This window comes from Schistocerca piceifrons, chromosome X (assembly GCF_021461385.2).
Source record: "Schistocerca piceifrons isolate TAMUIC-IGC-003096 chromosome X, iqSchPice1.1, whole genome shotgun sequence".
Lineage (NCBI taxonomy): Eukaryota > Metazoa > Arthropoda > Insecta > Orthoptera > Acrididae > Schistocerca > Schistocerca piceifrons.
Genome location: NC_060149.1, coordinates 583732432 through 583751361, shown reverse-complemented (window position 1 = coordinate 583751361; position 18930 = coordinate 583732432).

The window sequence follows — 18930 nt, the reverse complement described above, 5'->3', positions numbered from 1 at the left end:
AAAAAATGGTTCAAATGGCTCTGAGCACTATGGGACTCAACTTCTGAGGTCATTAGTCCCCTAGAACTTAGAACTAATTAAACCTAACTAACCTAAGGACATCACAAACATCCATGCCCGAGGCAGGATTCGAACCTGCGACCGTAGCGGTCTTGCGGTTCCAGACTGCAGCGCCTTTAACCGCACGGCCACTTCGGCCGGCAGCAGAATTCATTGAGAACAATAAACATTGATTATCAATATTTTAAATTTAAAGTCATTGATTATATTGCAAATGGGGGCATAAAGTAACCCACCCCGTCCCCCGAAACCCCCCTCCCCCCACCCACTTGGTATTGTGAGGGTGAATTTCCTGTGCCAGGTCATTATATTTGCAATTTTTAGTCGTTTCATTACATACGTAGGGAACCTTCTCTTCCAGAATTCGATCGATATTATTTAGTATAACATTCTTCGATTAACGACAAACCAGTACACTTCTGGAATGAGGAACACTTCTCTCTGCGTTCAGCTCCATTAAGTGACACACGTGTTTACAGGGTCTGACATGTGTGCCATATCTGACACGTTATATCTATCATTTGGTTAAACGTATGACAAGTCATTTACGGAAATGTTATCAGTAAGTTCATAGTATGCCTAGCTTGATTTGTATAGTATTTTAATCAGTATTTCCTGTTTTCTGGTGTTTTCATTCCTACAGCAGATGACTTATGTGGAGTGAGTTACAAACAAGAAATTTGTATAGTGCGTAGTGTTGAATATTAAATTACGAATACAATTTTTCCCATGTACCTAGGTCAAGAAGTGAGAACGCTGAATTTAATAAAAATTGCGAGGGAGTATAGTGTGTTTAAGCGCGCCTGCAAAAGCTAGAAGGAAAGCGTGGCATGACGTTACTTGTGCATCATCAAGTAGCATATGCCGCAGATTCTACAAGCAAGGAAAGGCATCGGTCTCCGAGAATGAATTCGTGTAAAGAGAGCATCAACGCATTTCTCTCTCGTTCTTTTTTTCTCAGCTGGCACTATACATGGCGATTAGTTTGGATGGAAAAAATAAATTAAGGAGAAAATGTATTTATCTGTTTAAATATAGGTATTACTTTTTTATTTGTGTTAGATGAAAAGTGCTGGTGTAAGGAATCAGTGTACAAACAACGTAACGAATTTAAGCTTTGTCTCAGTTAAGCCCAACGAATGTAATAGTAGAAGCGTGCAAACAGAATGTAACAAAAGCAGAAGAACTTACGCTATACTGGCGTGTTAGAAATTATTGTTCAAAATGAAGGTTATGGTGAGTAGCGCAAACACTGGCCCATTGCAAAAATGACTGATGAACTATTTCCATTATATTTGTGGCCCTGAAGATTAGCTGGGTGGATCGGATAACTAACGGAGAAATACTGAACCAAATCGGGAAGAAAATAATGGCACAATGTGACTAAACGTAGGGCTGGCTTGACAAGACACATCCTTATGCATCAAGGAATAGTTAATTTGGTTTTGAGGGAAAGAGACGGCGAGACATTATAAAGGGAGACCAAGACTTTAAAATATATGAAGATGTCCGAAAGAACAGATACCATCGGTGACCATGCAGCCTGTTAGAATGAAATTACACTGAAATGAATACCCTTAGCTACATACGGGTGTTGATATATGTCAATGGGGATAGTTGAAAATGTGTGCCCCGACCGTGACTCGAACCCGGAATCTCCTGCTTACATGGCAGACGCTCTATCCATCTGAGCCACCGAGGACGCGGAGAAGAGTGCGCCTGCAGGGACTTATCTCTGGCACGCCTCCCGTGAGACCAACATTCGCAACTTTTTTGTCCCATACTATATTCATAGTTCCCCTGTCCATCATATTCATTACTCGCGGCTTTACAGCCGATTCCTGTAAGAGTTCGGGCACTGTTTGCGCATCCGCACAGAATATGATGGTCAATGAACTGAACAGATACCATCTTCATCTATATATAGTTAACGCTCACCGGCCATTGACCATCTTCTTCTGTGCGGATGCATCAACAGTGCACGAACTCTTACGGGAATCGGCAGTAAAGCCGTGAGTAACGAGTATGGTGGGCAGCGGCACTATGAATATGGTGCGGGACAAATAACTTGCGAATGTGGGTCTCACGGGAAACGTGCCAGAGGTAAGTCCCTGCAGTCGCACTATCCTCTGTGTCGTCGGTGGCTCACATGGATGCCGGCACGGTAGCTCAGCGTGTTCGGCCAGAGAGCTGCGTGCTCCATGTAATAAAAAAACTGAGTCAAGGAATCAACGATCAACTTGAACGGATGTCTTGTGACGTCCGCCCAGACCAAACGCAACGACCCGTACAGAATAAAATGAAAAAATAAAAAAATAAAAAAAGATGGGTAGAGCGTCTGCCATGTAAGCAGGAGATCACGGGTTTGAGTCCCGGTCCGGGCACACACTTTTAACTGTCCCCGTTGACTTATATCAACGACTGTTCAGACCATGGCTTGCCTCCGGTAAAGCGTTTCAAGTGGGAGTTATGCAGATACGAAAATATTTTCACAAGATTAATTAGCGTGGAAAAGTGGCCATTTTTCGGACTGAAGGACAGAACAACAACTGTAAAAGAATAGTTATGTTCTCTTAAAGGAACTGGTAAGAATTTTTGTTACTTTGTAAACACCATGGAATTGTGTTGCGCAATAGAAGATATTTTCCAGGGCAATTCCCCTACCACAGTGTGCTCCATGCAGTTGTCATCACCACTACAACATAAAACAATAAATTTAATTCATTTCCTGCGTAAATTAGGAGTACATTATTTACTCCTGGAGGAACTGTGATTGCTATAAATCATCTTATGCAACCATGTTACACTGTATTGCCGTGTATTGCGAAATATTTAGTACTGTGATCGACGGGCTTAAATGACAATTTGGACACAGTGAATTGCATATTACGATATTTATTATCTTTCGTGCGGGTAATGAACTTAAGCATAGATTAAAACGACCTGTTTAATTACGTCGTAAAATTTAATTTTGTTATCCTTTCAATCTTAGCCGCAATTAAAGCTGAATAACTGTGTTTGGAACTATAATTTTATAAAATCAATCAGCGTACCTTGGGTTTGTGCTGTTATTTAACAATGGGCAGGGAATGAAAATTAATGATGCGCATTGCACGTCGGTTATTTCATGTAGCAGCTGCCTACTCTTACGTGTTTGGCAGAAACACGAAACCACATTCGTAAATAATAATTACCACGCTATATTAATAATTATCAAGCCATATGACATAATGCGCTGAGGAGGTTCAGTAAAGGTTCACAATTTTACACCGTTATTACGTGCGGAATTCAAAAGGTAAGTTACATATTGTTATGACCAGCCAAGTAACTTTTATTGACTGCTGCACTACTCTTCATAGTTCCTCGACAATAGAAATCTGCTCTTAGGTTATGGAGCCATTGTAGAACCGTTGTGTGGACGTCCTCAACGTCGGAAAAATCTACGATTAAAATGGCTCTGAGCACTATGGGACTTAACATCTTAGGTCATCAGTCCCCTAGAACTTAGAACTACTTAAACCTAACTAACCAAAGGACATCACACACATCCATGCCCGAGGCAGGATTCGAACCTGCGACCGTAGCAGTCCCGCGGTTCCGGACTGCAGCGCCTAGAACCGCACGGCCACCGCGGCCGGCAATCTACGATTACTCTTAATCAGTTCCTCGATTGCCTGGACATTGTTCTCTGTGGTGCATATGGATGGTTTTCCTTCTCGATCAGCACCACCCACATATGTGCGACATTGTTGGTGCCATTTCGCTACGGCTGGGCTTGGCAATGCATTTGGTCCATATAACGCAAGAATATGCTGGTGACTGTGTGCAATTTAACGTTTTGCCCATAAGAACCATACTATCCCTCGCACTTCATCTGCGACGTATGTTTGCAGTTGCCGTACCATTTCACTCTCACACTGTGATTCAATGGTTATCTGTAACGCAGATGAACTGTGTCCGCAGGTACCCCAGAACACGTAATCTCTTCTAACAGTGCCCCACTCTTATTGCTCAATGGCGTTAGCGTGTGATGACATGGATGACTTAGTTCTTGAAGTGCCTTTGTAAATGCTCTGACCCTTTTCGTCTTCACTAATGAAGAAGAGTGGTAGGTAATGTGAATCATACACGACAAATCTGCAGAGAGCGCATATATACAAAATCGAAATGTCAGTTAACTTCTATGCTTCCGTGACAGAATTATACAACAGTGTGCAAAACTTATGGATGCAAGGAGCTTTCGCGTGACGTTTCACTTCAAAGTAACAAAGCTCAATGAATCTTGGACCATGCACAGGAATAATTGATAAATATAGTACGGAAGGTAACTGAAATAAATACGCCATGAGACGAACAGGAATGACAGTTTCATTCAAAAACAATAATTACACTGAAGGCACCGCGATTTGTGGTGGTCCCCTAGACATTGAAAAAGGCTGGACATGGTTGTTAATAGGGTGTGTGATCACCACGAATGGCAAAACACCTTCTACAACGTACTCCCATGTTGGTCCGATGGTTGTTTACTGAGTTGTTGTGGTAGGGCGCACCGTTCCTCCACCAGCGCTGTTGAAAACTGCTGTATGGTCGTCGTTGCATCTGCATGTGTTGCCGTACATCTCTCTAACGCATACCACACGGGCTCAATGGGTTTTTAAGTCGGAGAAACGGACACGTCAGTCCATTCGCCGAATACACACACTTTCGAACATTTCCTTCACTTGTGCAGTTCGATGCGGTCGCGCATTGTCATCCATAAAAATGAAGTCAACACCGAATGCATTCAGGAAAAGATGCGAACGGGGAAACAGTAGCGTGTCACCATAACGCTGACCGCTGAGTGTACCGTTTTCAAAGATTTGCAGGTCAGTACGCCCATACAACATTATTTTACACCACACCGCCAGCCGGTGTGGCCGTGCGGTTCTAGGCGCTTCAGTCTGGAACCGCGTGACCGCTACGGTCGCAGGATCGAATCCTGCCTCGGGCATGGATGTGTGTGATGTCCTTAGGTTAGTTAGGTTTAAGTAGTTCTAAGTTCTAGGGGACTGATGACCACAGATGTTAAGTCCCATAGTGCTCAGAGCCATTTGAACCATTTTTTACACCACACCAGGTCGCCAGTTTCACCAGCACGATCGTGTTCCACAGTATTCCTGAGTGGATTATGTGTTTCCTCCTCTTAGCGTATGAGAGTACGTAACGGCTATGACTTCAGTATTATTACCTTTTTTCTTTGATTGAAAGTGTCATTTCTGTTCGTTTCTCTGAGTATTTGTTTCTGTTACCTTCTGTATTATATTGTAGCTGTCATTTCTGTGTAACGTCCAAGTTTCAACGAACTACGTTTCTTGGCAGTGACATATTGTGAATAAGTTACTTTCGTTATTACGTTTTGTTCACTAATGTATGTGCGTGGTGGTAAATATGCTTGTGAAGCGATTTAATATTTGGGCCATCCGATTTGCGTTTGCTATTATTTCATACACTGATGTAATCATTGTGTACGATTCATAACAGAACGGCAGTACGTGTGAAAGGAGAGCACCTCGCAACGAGAAGAAAAGTTCTTCCTGTAAATGCCCCGTTGGCTCTGTTGGAAAATGTCTTTGCTTACCTCTCTGAACTTCAGGTAGCCCACTTGAACACTGGAAACTTCGGCATCTGAAGGAGAGGGTGCAGCAGGACCGAATAACTGCGCAAAAGACGCTGGTACAGTGGAACCTGCGTGTCCTAGGCTACAGGCATGTAGCGGCTAGACATGGAAATTCCGATGGCAGTGTGTAACAGGAGACTTTTTTTGTGGGTTCAGAAAGTTATTACCAAGGAGACTTAATGTCGCAACGAGATAGTAATGTCAAGTCCCATTAGTTGTGTACCATATTACACAGGATGTTTATAAATGTAGATCAAAGCATTGCAAAAGTCCCTATGAACATCTGTTCGAAAATTCTTCGTTGGCGAGTTACGAAAAGAATAGTGACCTCTGATTATGCGACGCACCTCGGACACTTATTTTTACATACATTTTGGTTTACGGATGGCCTTGGCATCTGTTCTAAGTTTGTTTGAATGTGTTTTGTTCAGACTCAATGTGAGGGCTGGAATCATTCATGTTCATCTTATTCGTTACTATTTCTTCCCACATCTTACTGGATCAGTGTACCTACTGTTTCTTAGAAATGAGTTGATTCATTCATTTGATAATATATCCATAGAGACCATCCAAATGATGTGATTTACCTACTATTAATCTCCACCTCACTTTGCTCTAAAACTTCGTACATATTGCCATAAGTAGTTACCCAATTTAGGGATTGGTCGAGGAGGATCTATTGCTTGGCTTGCCTGATCACCAGGTTTGAATCCAATGGATCTTTAGCTTTGGTGACATTTAAAGTCCTTGATTTATTGAACTCTCTGCACATAATGTCGATGTTCTGAGGGAGATGTGAGCAAATACCAATTACTCCAGGCATTTTCGGCAAGATACAGAATGCACTGGACGAAGTCTCACGGCACACATCAAAGCAGGTGGAGGACTCACTACGAGCAATTTTTGTAAATGTAGACTGTAAAATATATCACATAAAACATTAGCAACGAAGCATATGCGAGTGAGTGCTGAAGAGCAATGCCTCCGAAGTTTTTATGTGAAAACTCTTACAGTTTTTTAAACAAAACAAACGTTATTAACATTCTACATCTTTATCCTTCATATCTAAACATTTCGAGCCCTCTCCCGCTAAAGGGATTCAAACTGTGGCGTGTAACATAGTGGTGTGTAAAGTAATTACGTCGGTTTGTGCCGTAATCGAGTTTTGAACTAGAAGACTTTGTCCACTCAAAGAGTACCCCCTTCGAGTTTCGAATTCGAAGAGTTCGTCTACACACGGAGCACGGTGCCCCTCAGCATAACAATAACACATCACACACGAGCCCTGCGCCATCTGCAAAAAATCCGACATCTTCAAAAATCATCCTCCATACAGTTGTGACTGTTTCCAGAACTTAAAGAACGCCTTCTAGAACTCCACTTTGATAGCGATGAAGTGGAAAACGAAAAAAAGAAACAAGAAAGAGGTGAGGTTGTGGCTCCGTCAACGAAGTCAAACCTTCTACAGTGGCGGTATCAACAAACTTGTATCAAGCTGGAAGAAATATGCTCGTCGCCAGGGTGACTATATTGATAAATCAATATGTAGACATGAAGAATAAAGATGTAGAATGTTAATTAATTACATTTGTTTTATTTAAAAATCTTTAAGAGCTTCCAAGCATAATTTTTCAGCTCGCTCTTCTAATTCGCCAAGGAAGGATTTTTGAACCCATGTTCGTGCGGACTTTTTGTAATGTTGTGGTGTCAGGATCCCTACATTTATGGACACCAGTTTATAGACACCCTGTACATGAGCAAACGAGAGTAAACTGTGGCACAAAGGGGAATATAGAAGAACACAGAGAGCCCTTCTGTAGTTGCGATGGAGGAGGGAAGACGCCATAGCAACGGCTGCTGCCACGAGATGCCTATACACAGTCTGCTGCAGGTCTTCTATAGCTCAGACACAAGGGCTTGCTACTAACTGCCTCTGCACAGCGCGCTGTTAACCTGGCCCGGACACAGTAATCCTCTGCCTGTTCCGAAGCCTTGTCTCGCAGTAGACCAGAAAGTGGAATCCGAACATGTGCCTCTATTGCTACACGCCCTTTGTATGATCTCTTAGGAAGTGGATAATATTTGTTTCTTCTCAGCCATTCACTCGTTTTAAAGGATTTGTCACGTGCTTGTTTTTCAACCTCTTTGCTGTGCAATGTAAACATCCCGGATAGCCACGAGCGTTAGTACACTGATTCCGGGACTCGGGGATACACGCAGGCCACGAATCGAGTCTATCCAGCGGATTAACGACGCGAGTCGGTGTGGCGACCTGTTTGGATGTGGATTTTAGGCTGTTTCGCACATCCGGATAGGAGAATACCGTGCTGGTACCAACTTCCCGCTTCAGTTGCACGATTCTCAAAATGCTCCAACACATTCACGTGCGATAACACTTGACACATTCATGTGGGGTACTGAGGTACCATCCCTCTTAGGGAGAGGAAGGGTTGTGGGGTGAGAGGAAGTGCATCCGGCCACACTCTACCAGCTCACTGCCAAATCCACGTTAACATGCCGAATGCCGCGATCAGGCCAGGAAACAGAAGTAGAACATGTGTGATGTGCAGTTGAACTTTGTGAGCTAGTGCTTATACAGGGTGAATCAAAATTCTCGCAACTCGGACGCTACATCTCGATTCTCCGTTTGATTTTTGCAAAATTGTTTCATAGTTAGTATTGCCTTCAGCATCGGTTAAAAGACACCAGAAATAATTTTTAATATTATTCCATTTTTCTTATTTATATTCTGTATGTATCTTAATTTTCGAAGCCTAGATTTCCGCCACCTGCAGCGGGACCAGGGTGTAGTTTGGGTGTAGTTTGACGGCTTATTGTTGGGGTCTGCTAGTAGGTCCTTATTTAGTCACTGACCACTTTATTTAGTACATTTTTTCGCGATGTTGTATAGTACCAGCTGTTACTAATAACTGTCTTCTTTTATCAGTAATTTTGATGAATAATGGCCTGTAAGTAAGTTATGTAGGTCAGCAGCCCTCATGTGACTGCTTGTTCAGGTAAGCATAGCCCGTCATGTGCGGCATCCCTTTCTCCCTCCAACTCCCAGCTGACCCAACTCGCGACACACGCAGAGTCGCTACCAAGTGGTACTTGTGGAGGAGCGTGAGCAGGAGGCGGCTATGCATTGTGCTATTGAAGTAGCTATACGTTATACAACGTGCACATCGTGCAAACAAATTTAATAATTTTGTGTGAAGCTTTATGTTCACTGATGTAAAGGAAGATGTTCAGTTTCCTCCCTCATTCCTTCAGAGGGGCTGATTTCTTTTTCTTATATTTTTTCTTTTACTTTCTAAAGTAGCATGTATTCTGTTAAGCAGTTTTGTCATAAAAACTTAACAGACATAGTCACTTTTCCACTTCTGCAGTGTGTAGTGGGTATAAGTGCAGTTTTTTTCTATTGGTAAGTGAGGTCGGTGTACTGAACAACAATGCCTCAGTATTTATGTCATTTGCAGACAAATAGTTACATCTATTGCAAGTCGTATGTTTTTAAGGTGGTTAGTGCCTTCAAGTAGATGTGGCAAGAGCAAGTCGTTAATGCTTGCTTTCCCCTGGACAGCAGATTTGACGTTGACTCGTGGGCAGTTACGGCCGTGCAGTAAACAGCAAGTCGTAAAGTTCAAGATGAGTTTGTGGGAAGACGACTCGATGCAGAGAAAAAACAACCAACACGCTTGTGCGTGTACATATTAAGGCACCGCAAATAAAAACTATCTGCCCTTATACCCGTTACACTCTGTACAGAAAGGAAGTAGAAATTAAACGCACTGAGGATTGTGTAAGCATTGTACTGAATCCTATTATGCAGATTATATCAACCAGTAAAAGGATTTTCACAATTACGATAAAGTTCAAAAGTAAAAAAGTAAATACTTTCTCATAATTAGCCTTAATATTTTTCAAATCAATACTACACATTTTCTAAAGTAGCCTATGTTCTTCCTCATCTTTCAAGCTATCTCCATACCAAATTTCAGCAAACTCGGTTAAGCGACTTAGTCGTGAAGGAGTTATTTTCACATTTATAGTAGTACAGGTTTCAAAGGAGACTTCCTCGTAAGTCGTAAGGCATAGCATGATACAGGGAGGTGAACCATATCAGGATCGGTTACGTGCCACGGATAAACAGCCGTGGACTGCTGCACCGGCCGGACTTAATGTGATTTTTCGGTGATCTTCCAAGTTCGTTTAACCAAAAACTGAGATGGTCCGAAATTTCACCTCAGAGAATATTATACGCACAAAGTTAAAATGCTGTAACACTCAGAACAAATTTTACGTGATTTATACACTCCTGGAAATGGAAAAAAGAACACATTGACACCGGTGTGTCAGACCCACCATACTTGCTCCGGACACTGCAAGAGGGCTGTACAAGCAATGATCACACGCACGGCACAGCGGACACACCAGGAACCGCGGTGTTGGCCGTCGAATGGCACTAGCTGCGCAGCATTTGTGCACCGCCGCCGTCAGTGTCAGCCAGTTTGCCGTGGCATACGGGGCTCCATCACAGTCTTTAACACTGATAGCATGCCGCGACAGCGTGGACGTGAACCGTATGTGCAGTTGATGGACTTTGAGCGAGGGCGTATAGTGGGCATGCGGGAGGCTGGGTGGACGTACCGCCGAATTGCTCAACACGTGGGGCGTGAGGTCTCCACAGTACATCGATGTTGTCGCCAGTGGTCGGCAGAAGGTGCACGTGCCCGTCGACCTGGGACCGGACCGCAGCGACGCACGGATGCACGCCAAGACCGTAGGATCCTACGCAGTGCCGTAGGGGACCGCACCGCCACTTCCCAGCAAATTAGGGACACTGTTGCTCCTGGGGTATCGGCGAGGACCATTCGCAACCGTCTCCATGAAGCTGGGCTACGGTCCCGCACACCGTTAGGCTGTCTTCCGCTCACGCCCAAACATTGTGCAGCCCGCCTCCAGTGGTGTCGCGACAGGCGTGAATGGAGGGACGAATGGAGATGTGTCGTCTTCAGCGATGAGAGTCGCTTCTGTCTTGGTGCCAATGATGGTCGTATGCGTGTTTGGCGCCGTGCAGGTGAGCGCCACAATCAGGACTGCATACGACCGAGGCACACAGGGCCAACACCTGGCATCATGGTGTGGGGAGCGATCTCCTACACTGGCCGTACACCACTGGTGATCGTCGAGGGGACACTGAATAGTGCACAGTACATCCAAACCGTCATCGAACCCATCGTTCTACCATTCCTAGACCGGCAAGGGAACTTGCTGTTCCAACAGGACAATGCACGTCCGCATGTATCCTGTGCCACCCAACGTGCTCTAGAAGGTGTAAGTCAACTACCCTGGCCAGCAAGATCTCCGGATCTGTCCCCCATTGAGCATGTTTGGGACTGGATGAAGCGTCGTCTCACGCAGTCTGCACGTCCAGCACGAACGCTGGTCCAACTGAGGCGCCAGGTGGAAATGGCATGGCAAGCCGTTCCACAGGACTACATCCAGCATCTCTACGATCGTCTCCATGGGAGAATAGCAGCCTGCATTGCTGCGAAAGGTGGATATACACTGTACTAGTGCCGACATTGTGCATGCTCTGTTGCCTGTGTCTATGTGCCTGTGGTTCTGTCAGTGTGATCATGTGATGTATCTGACCCCAGGAATGTGTCAATAAAGTTTCCCCTTCCTGGGACAATGAATTCACGGTGTTCTTATTTCAATTTCCAGGAGTGTAGATAGATCGCGTACGCAACTCCCTTCCACTATTGTACCTTGACGAGTGTGGCGTCAGGAAGAGTAACCGACCACAGAGATAAATAATAAAATAAAATTTGCCAAATCATGAAATAGTATGCCCTGTACTAGCCGGGATAAACGCTATGGAAAAGTAGCTATTGTACTGCGAAGCAGGAAATGGAGATTCTCAGAATCGATCGTGAGCCTTTGGTTAGGATATGAGTGGCAGGCCTAAATCAGAAGCTCAGAAGATTCTGCGACGATCGCGAATGAAGATTTCTTGATCTCCGCTATCGGGTGGAGAATTGTAGAGCTGCCGATCGGGGTACCTGCGCGGTCAACGGCACCTTGCCACGGTTCACGCGGTTGCCTCCGTTGGAGGTTCGAGTCCTCCCTCGGGCATGGGTGTGTGTGTGGTCCTTAGCGTAAGTTAGTTTAAGTTAGATTACGTAGTGTGTAGGCCTAAGGACCGATGACCTCAGCAGTTTGGTCCCAGAGGAACTTACCACTTATCACCCTAGGACAGGAGAGCAGTACAAAATGTAAGCGCCTTCTGGAGTGGAAGAGTAGAGTGGTGTGCACCTGCATCTTTTTTCCTTTAGAGGAACCTCTCCATTTTTCAACGATGATTTTCCTGCCGTAATCGGAGAACAATCGCCATTAGCATTCCGGAAGACATTGCTGTGGTAGAAGTCAAGTGCAGATGAGTCCACGGTAAGGTCCAAGAATTATACACTACGCCTTAGACCTGTACGGGCCCAGTAACGATGTTAGGGTTGGGAGCGCATGGGGTGGTTGAAAAGCCTCTTAGAAGTTGCTATGGAAACATTGAGAGCTTAATAACAGATTTTGTCTTGCTGAAAAATCGATAGTTGATGGTGAATATAAAAAAAATTTAACGTACTGCACAAACATAAACGAAGATGCCTATTTATACGTTTAATCTATTGGCGATAAATAACGGGAAACAGTGGAGACCATAAAATACCTGGAAGTAACCGTCGGTAGGGGCCTAAAGTCATTGGAAAAACTTAAAGTTTTCATTTTCTTACCCGAAACGTCAATTACCTTTCCAAATTTCTCATTATTTTCCTTCATAGCATACTCGACCCACAGAGTAAATAAAATAGGTGATAGTTCACAACTTTGTCTCAATCAATTTTCTGCTACTGGTTTTTATTGATCCCTTCGATTCGTATAACCACAGCCTAAATTCTGTACAAGTTTTTCAATGGGTTCCCGTACCTGTATTTTGTCGCTGTTAGCACCAAATTTAAAAAACGTATTCGAGTCAGCATTGTGGAAAGCTTTCATGCCCGCATGTCGGAAGAAACATTACACCGTCATTCTTATCAACACAGGCACTGCAGCATGGTATTAATCCGCCGATACCAGGCAGCAACTTTCAATTAAAGATGTCCTCCCTTGTACGGGAGTTACATAATGTGTGTACGAATACAGGTGTGACGCAGGAACGACGACGTATGGAAGTCTGCATGTGGCCGTGTGTCGTACACGGATAACGGAAGCCGTTAAGGCGACTGCTCACTTAAAGCGGGAATTTCGGGTTTGAGTCCCGGTCCGGCAAAAACTTTCACTGTCGTCAATCGTTTGAACAAATGATCGTTTCCCGTATTCGCAACTACAAATATATGCAACTACAGTGGCAGTCGTTGTAAGAGAGACGTTCCACGTCACGCTTTGGACAACTGTTACAGTTCCGAGAGAGTACATTCCTTGAAGAATCAACGAATATGTTGCTTGTTCCTAAGTATACTTCACAAAAAGATCATGAAGATAAAATCAGAGAGATTCGGCCCCACACGGAAGTGTACCATCAATGGTTGTTCCCGCGAACTCTATGCCAATGGTACAGGCAAAGAGGAAAGTGACACTGGTACATAAAATATCCTTCGTCACAAACCGTAGGTGTCTCGTGGAGTATACGAGTAGATTTAGCGGCCGAACTGCACGGCGAGATGGAATTCCGAAACCACTCATCAGTGATGCAAGTGACCGTAACATGAAATCATGGTGCCCAAGCCATAAAACTTGGACTACGGAGCAATGAAAGAATGCCATTTGGTCGGATGAGTCTTGTTTTACACTGAGAATCTTATATATAAGATTCGCAGTGTAAAACAAGACTCAACTGATCAAATGGCATTCTTTCATTGCATTTATGTATATACAGGGTGGTCCATTGATCGTGACCGGGCAAAATATCTCACAAAATAAGCATCAAACGAAAAAACTGCAAAGAACGAAACTTATCTAGCTTGAAGGGGGAAACCATATGGCGCTATGGTTGGCCCGCTAGATGGCGCTGCCAGAGGTCAAACTAATATCAACAGCGTTTTTTAAAAATAGGAACCCCAATTTTTTATTACATTTTCGTGTGGTACGTAAAGAAATACGAATATTTTAGTTGGACCACCTTTTTCGATTAGTGATAGATGGCGCTGTAATAGTCACAAGGATATGGCTCACAATTTTAGAGGTGGCGCAGTGGTTAGACACTGGACTCGCATTCGGAAGGACGACGGTTCAATCCCGCGTCCGGCCATCCTGATTTAGGTTTTCCGTGATTTCCCTAAATCAATCCAGGCAAATGCCGGGATGGTTCCTCTGAAAGGGCACGGCCGACTTCCTTCCCCATCCTTCCCTATTCCGATGAGACCGATGACCACGCTGTCTGGTCTCCTTCCCCAAACCAACCAACCAACCACAATTTTAGACGAGCAGTTGGTAACAGGTAGGTTTTTTAAATTAAAATACAGAACGTAGGTACGTTTGAACATTTTATTTCGGTTTTCCAATGTGATACATGTACCTTCGTGAACTTATCATTTTTGAGGACGCATGCTGTTACAGCGTGATTAACTGTAAATACCACATTCATGCAATAAATTCTCAAAATGATGTCCGTCAACCTCAATGCATTTGGCAATATGTGTAACGACATTGCTCTCAACAGCGAGTAGTTCGCCTTCCGTAACGTTCGCACATGCATTGACAATGCGCTAACGCATGTTGTCAGGCGTTGTCGGAGGATCACGATAGCAAATATCCTTCAACTTTCCCCACAGAAAGAAATCCACCAGTCATGAAATATGCTGATCAATACCGCTTCAACCGCACGCGAGATATGTGCCGAACATCCATCATGTTGGAAGTTCATGCCATTCTGTCATGCAGTGAAACATCCTGTAGTAACATCGGTAGAACATTACGTAGGAAATCAGCGTACATTGCACCATTTAAATTGCCATCGATAAAATGGGGGCCAATTATCCTTCCTCCCATAATGCCGCAACATACATTAACCCGCCAAGATCGCTGATGATCCAGGTGTCGCAGCTATAGTGGGTTTCCGTTGCACAATAGTGCATATTATGCCGGTTTACGTTACCGCTGCTGGTGAATGACGCTTCGTCGCTAAATAGAACGCGTGCAAAAAATCTGTCACCGTCCCGTAATTTCTCTTGTGCCCAGTGGCAGAACTGTACACGACGTTCAAAGTCGTCACCATGCAATTCCTGGTGCATAGAAATATAGTACGGGTGCAATCGATGTTGATGTAGCATTCTTAACACCGACGTTACTGAGATTCCCGATTCCCGCGCAATTTGTCTGCTAATGAAGTGCGGATTAGCCGTGAGAGCAGCTAAAACACCTACTTGGGCATCATCATTTTTGCAGGTTGTGGTTGACGTTTCACATGTGGCTGAACATTTCCTGTTTCCTTAAATAACGAAACTATACGGCGAACGGTCCCGACACTTGGATGATGTCGTCCAGGATACCGAGCAGCATACATAGCACACGCCCGTTGGACATTTTGATCACAATAGCGATACATCAACACGATATCGACCTTTTCCGCTATTGGTAAATGATTCATTTTAACACGGGTAATGTATCACGAAGCAAATACCGTCCGCACTGGCGGAATGTTAGGTGATACCACGTACTTATACGTTTGTGACTATTACAGCGGCATCGGTCACAAAGCGAAAAAAGTGGTCCACCTAAAACATTCATATTTATTTAAGTACTACACGAATATGTAATAAAAAAGGGGTTCCTATTTTTAAAAAAACGCAGTTGATATCCGTTTGATCTATGGCAGCGCCATCTGGCGGGCCAACCATAGCGCCATCTGGTTTCCCCCTTCAAGCTAGACAAGTTTCTTTCTTCGTAGTTTTTTTTAGTTTGATGCTTATTTCGTGAGATATTTGTCCCGGTCACTATCAATGGACCACCCTGTATATGTAAGATTCCCTTGAAAACAATCTAGGACCTATATTTTGCCATTCCGAGAGAAGTGGAAAGTGTTTTGAATGCCAGCGGTTTTCCTGCACCGTATTAGGCATGAGTAATGGAAAAAATCGATATCAGCGAAAAATGGTTTTAAAAAAAGCAGCCGTACCGCCCCTAATGAGCTGGTTATGTACCATCGGCCTAAGTCAAACGTCAGATTTCTTCGCAGCAATATTAGCAGTTCGACCGTAATCGATTTATTGATTGCCAATGACGACTGCAAAAGACTAAGCTGACTCTCAGATTAGTAGATGCTGAATTAGTTATTAATAACTAAGTTCAGGCATATCGCAATCTAGCAAGGTGTAATAGAGAATGTACAGACAAGTTCTGAGCTACCGATAATTCATAGTTTATTTTCAACGATGTTGCGAGAGGTCATGTTAGAGTCTCAAGGGAAAGAGGAAGGGTATGTATTAATGTCCCTTCGGCCACTAGATCACTGAAAACTTAGCAAAGGGTCGGACTGGAGATGAATGGGGAGGAAAATCGACAGATTTATTTTCGAAGCACAAACCCTAATATTTGTACAATTAATGGATATCACGAAGAGGTTAGCTGTGAATGAAGAATTGCGAATACAGTGTCTCCGTGATCTGGCGTATCTCGCGGTCACTCATCGTTCACAATTAATGGCTAGAGTCCAATTCAGGACATACAGCCATGAACATCACTTCACCACCATCGAACATAAAAAATTCAAATTGCTCTGAGCACCATGGGACTTAACTTCTGAGGTCATCAGTCCCCTAGAACCTAGAACTACTTAAACCTAACTAACCTAAGGACATCACACACATCCATGCCCGAGGCAGGATTCTAACCTGCGACCTTAGCGGTCGCGCGGTTCCAGACTGTAGCGCCTAGAACCGCTTGGCCACACCGGTCGGCCATCGAACATAATTATCATGAAAACACACTGGGGAAAATACTGTTGGGCAGGTATACGCCGCACTCTCACACAAAGATCATATTGCATTACTCATCATACCATAAACTGCTCTTTCACTGCATCACAGATCTGTGAATAAACTGCCTGCACCGTCCTACGCAACATTGCGTATTCCTTTAATCAGTGGTTGCTGGACAACTCTTCGACGTTGAAATCGTAGTCGTATCGGCTGTAATCTCCGCGGAAGTCTTTGCTGTAGTCTAACTTCACATAGAGCCCATCACCAAGGCGTCTGGAGACTTTTTGCCACATGGTGCGTTAACAGATAGACCACTGGCATAGTGGACGGCGCAGTGGGAATTGATAATCAGCACGGTCTTACTGGAGGAACTCGTCTTCCATTCTACTGAAGTAACTTACGTAAATCGTAGAAATTGAAAAAAAAAGAAAGAAAGAAAACAGTGTCCTTGATCCAGCTTGTGTCGAATGCCTGACACTGACAAATAGTCCGGTTGTTTACCAGATGCAAGTACACATCACATCCAGTAAACTACTGTAACAAAGTTTTGAACAGTCTGGACAGCAGCTCATGCTCTTGTGGTTAGCATTGTCGACTCTCGATTACAGGGCCCTGGGTTCGGTTTCCGGTCAGGTCGGGCTTTATCCCAAGTCGGGACAGGGTGTGTGTGCTGTCCTCATCACTATTTCATTATGATTGACGCGCAAACCGCCGAAGAGTCGGCAAATAAAAAGACTTGCACCAGGCGACCGAACTCCCCAGAAGGGGACACATCGCCAAATATGCCATATGCGCACGGCATTTCAACAGTCATTGCAGAAGTCCAGTGAACAAATGTCCACGCGAAAAAAACTTTACATCGCCACAAGCCTGCTTATGATGGAAATGCACGTCCCCAGTTCCGGAACAGATGCTTTTATTGGGTTACCTACTGAAAACGATGCTGACCTCACCAACACTAGATAAATGATACACTCCCAAATAAGGTTGGAGAAATGATGATACTATGTTCACCATTCTCATCTAAGAATCAAACTGTAAAGTAAGGAAATTGCTGACGACATTTAAGCCATAACAGGTAATCATTCCTCCGCAACAAACAGAAAAATAACCCATTGCTACCAAGACACGTTTGCCTGCAACTGGGTCTCGTAGGGTAATGCACAAAGCATTGTACACTGAGGAGACAAGAGTCATGGGACACCTCCTAATATCGTGTCCGACCTCCTTTTGCCCAGAGTGGTGCAGCAAATCGACGTGGCATGGACTCGACAAGTCACTCGAAATTCTCTCCAGACATGGAAAAATTCCTGTAGTACTTGATGTTAGAGCTGCACCTAGTTTAGATTGAAGTCATCTGATAGGTGTATCTGCTTAAAGGAAGTCTCTCTAACTAAGGGCCCACCTTCAGAGGACGTCATGTTTCCATGTAGAGAAGGAATTAGCATATTTCATCAAAATATAAGAGGTTATAGAGATAAAGTTAGTGAACTGCTTATACATGTTGACTGACAGTATTGGTGTATCGGAGCACCACTTAAATAATTTGACAATTCAGAGGCCTCCTTTACCAAGATACAGATTAGTTGCCAGCCGGTGTGGACGAGAGGTTCTCGGCGCTACAGTCTGGAACCATGCGACCGCTACGTTCGCAGGTTCGAATCCTGCCTCGGGCATGGATGTGTGTGATGTCCTTAGGTTAGTTAGGTTTAAGTAGTTCTAAGTTCTAGGGGACTGATCACCTCAGAAGTTAAGTCTCATAATGCTCAGAGCCATTTGAACCATTTCAACAGATTAGCTGGCTCTTTTTCAAACTGTTTCTTGCGGAGTGAGGAAGTGGCCATGTACGTAAAAAACAGTATTTCGTTTGAGTCCCTAGATGTATGAAGGCACTCCGCTGAACAGACATTTGAATGTAATGTAGGGCAGTTGAATTTAGTGAAATTAAACTTCTAATTCTTCTTATTTATAGGTCCCCTAACCTTGACTTCAGAGCATTTCTGCTCAACCTAGCGAGGGTTCTTGATTCACTTTGTAGGAAGTACCAGAAATTAGTTATATGTCGTAACTTCAATGTTAATTTTGTATATGACTGTGCAAGAAAAAGAATGTTGGTAGATGTCCTAAATTCATATGATCTGATGCAGACTGTGTGCAGGGGAACAGTAGCACAGCCATAGACAATGTTTTTATTCATTCTTCATTACTAGATGGGTATTCAGGTAGTAAAAGAGTGAATGG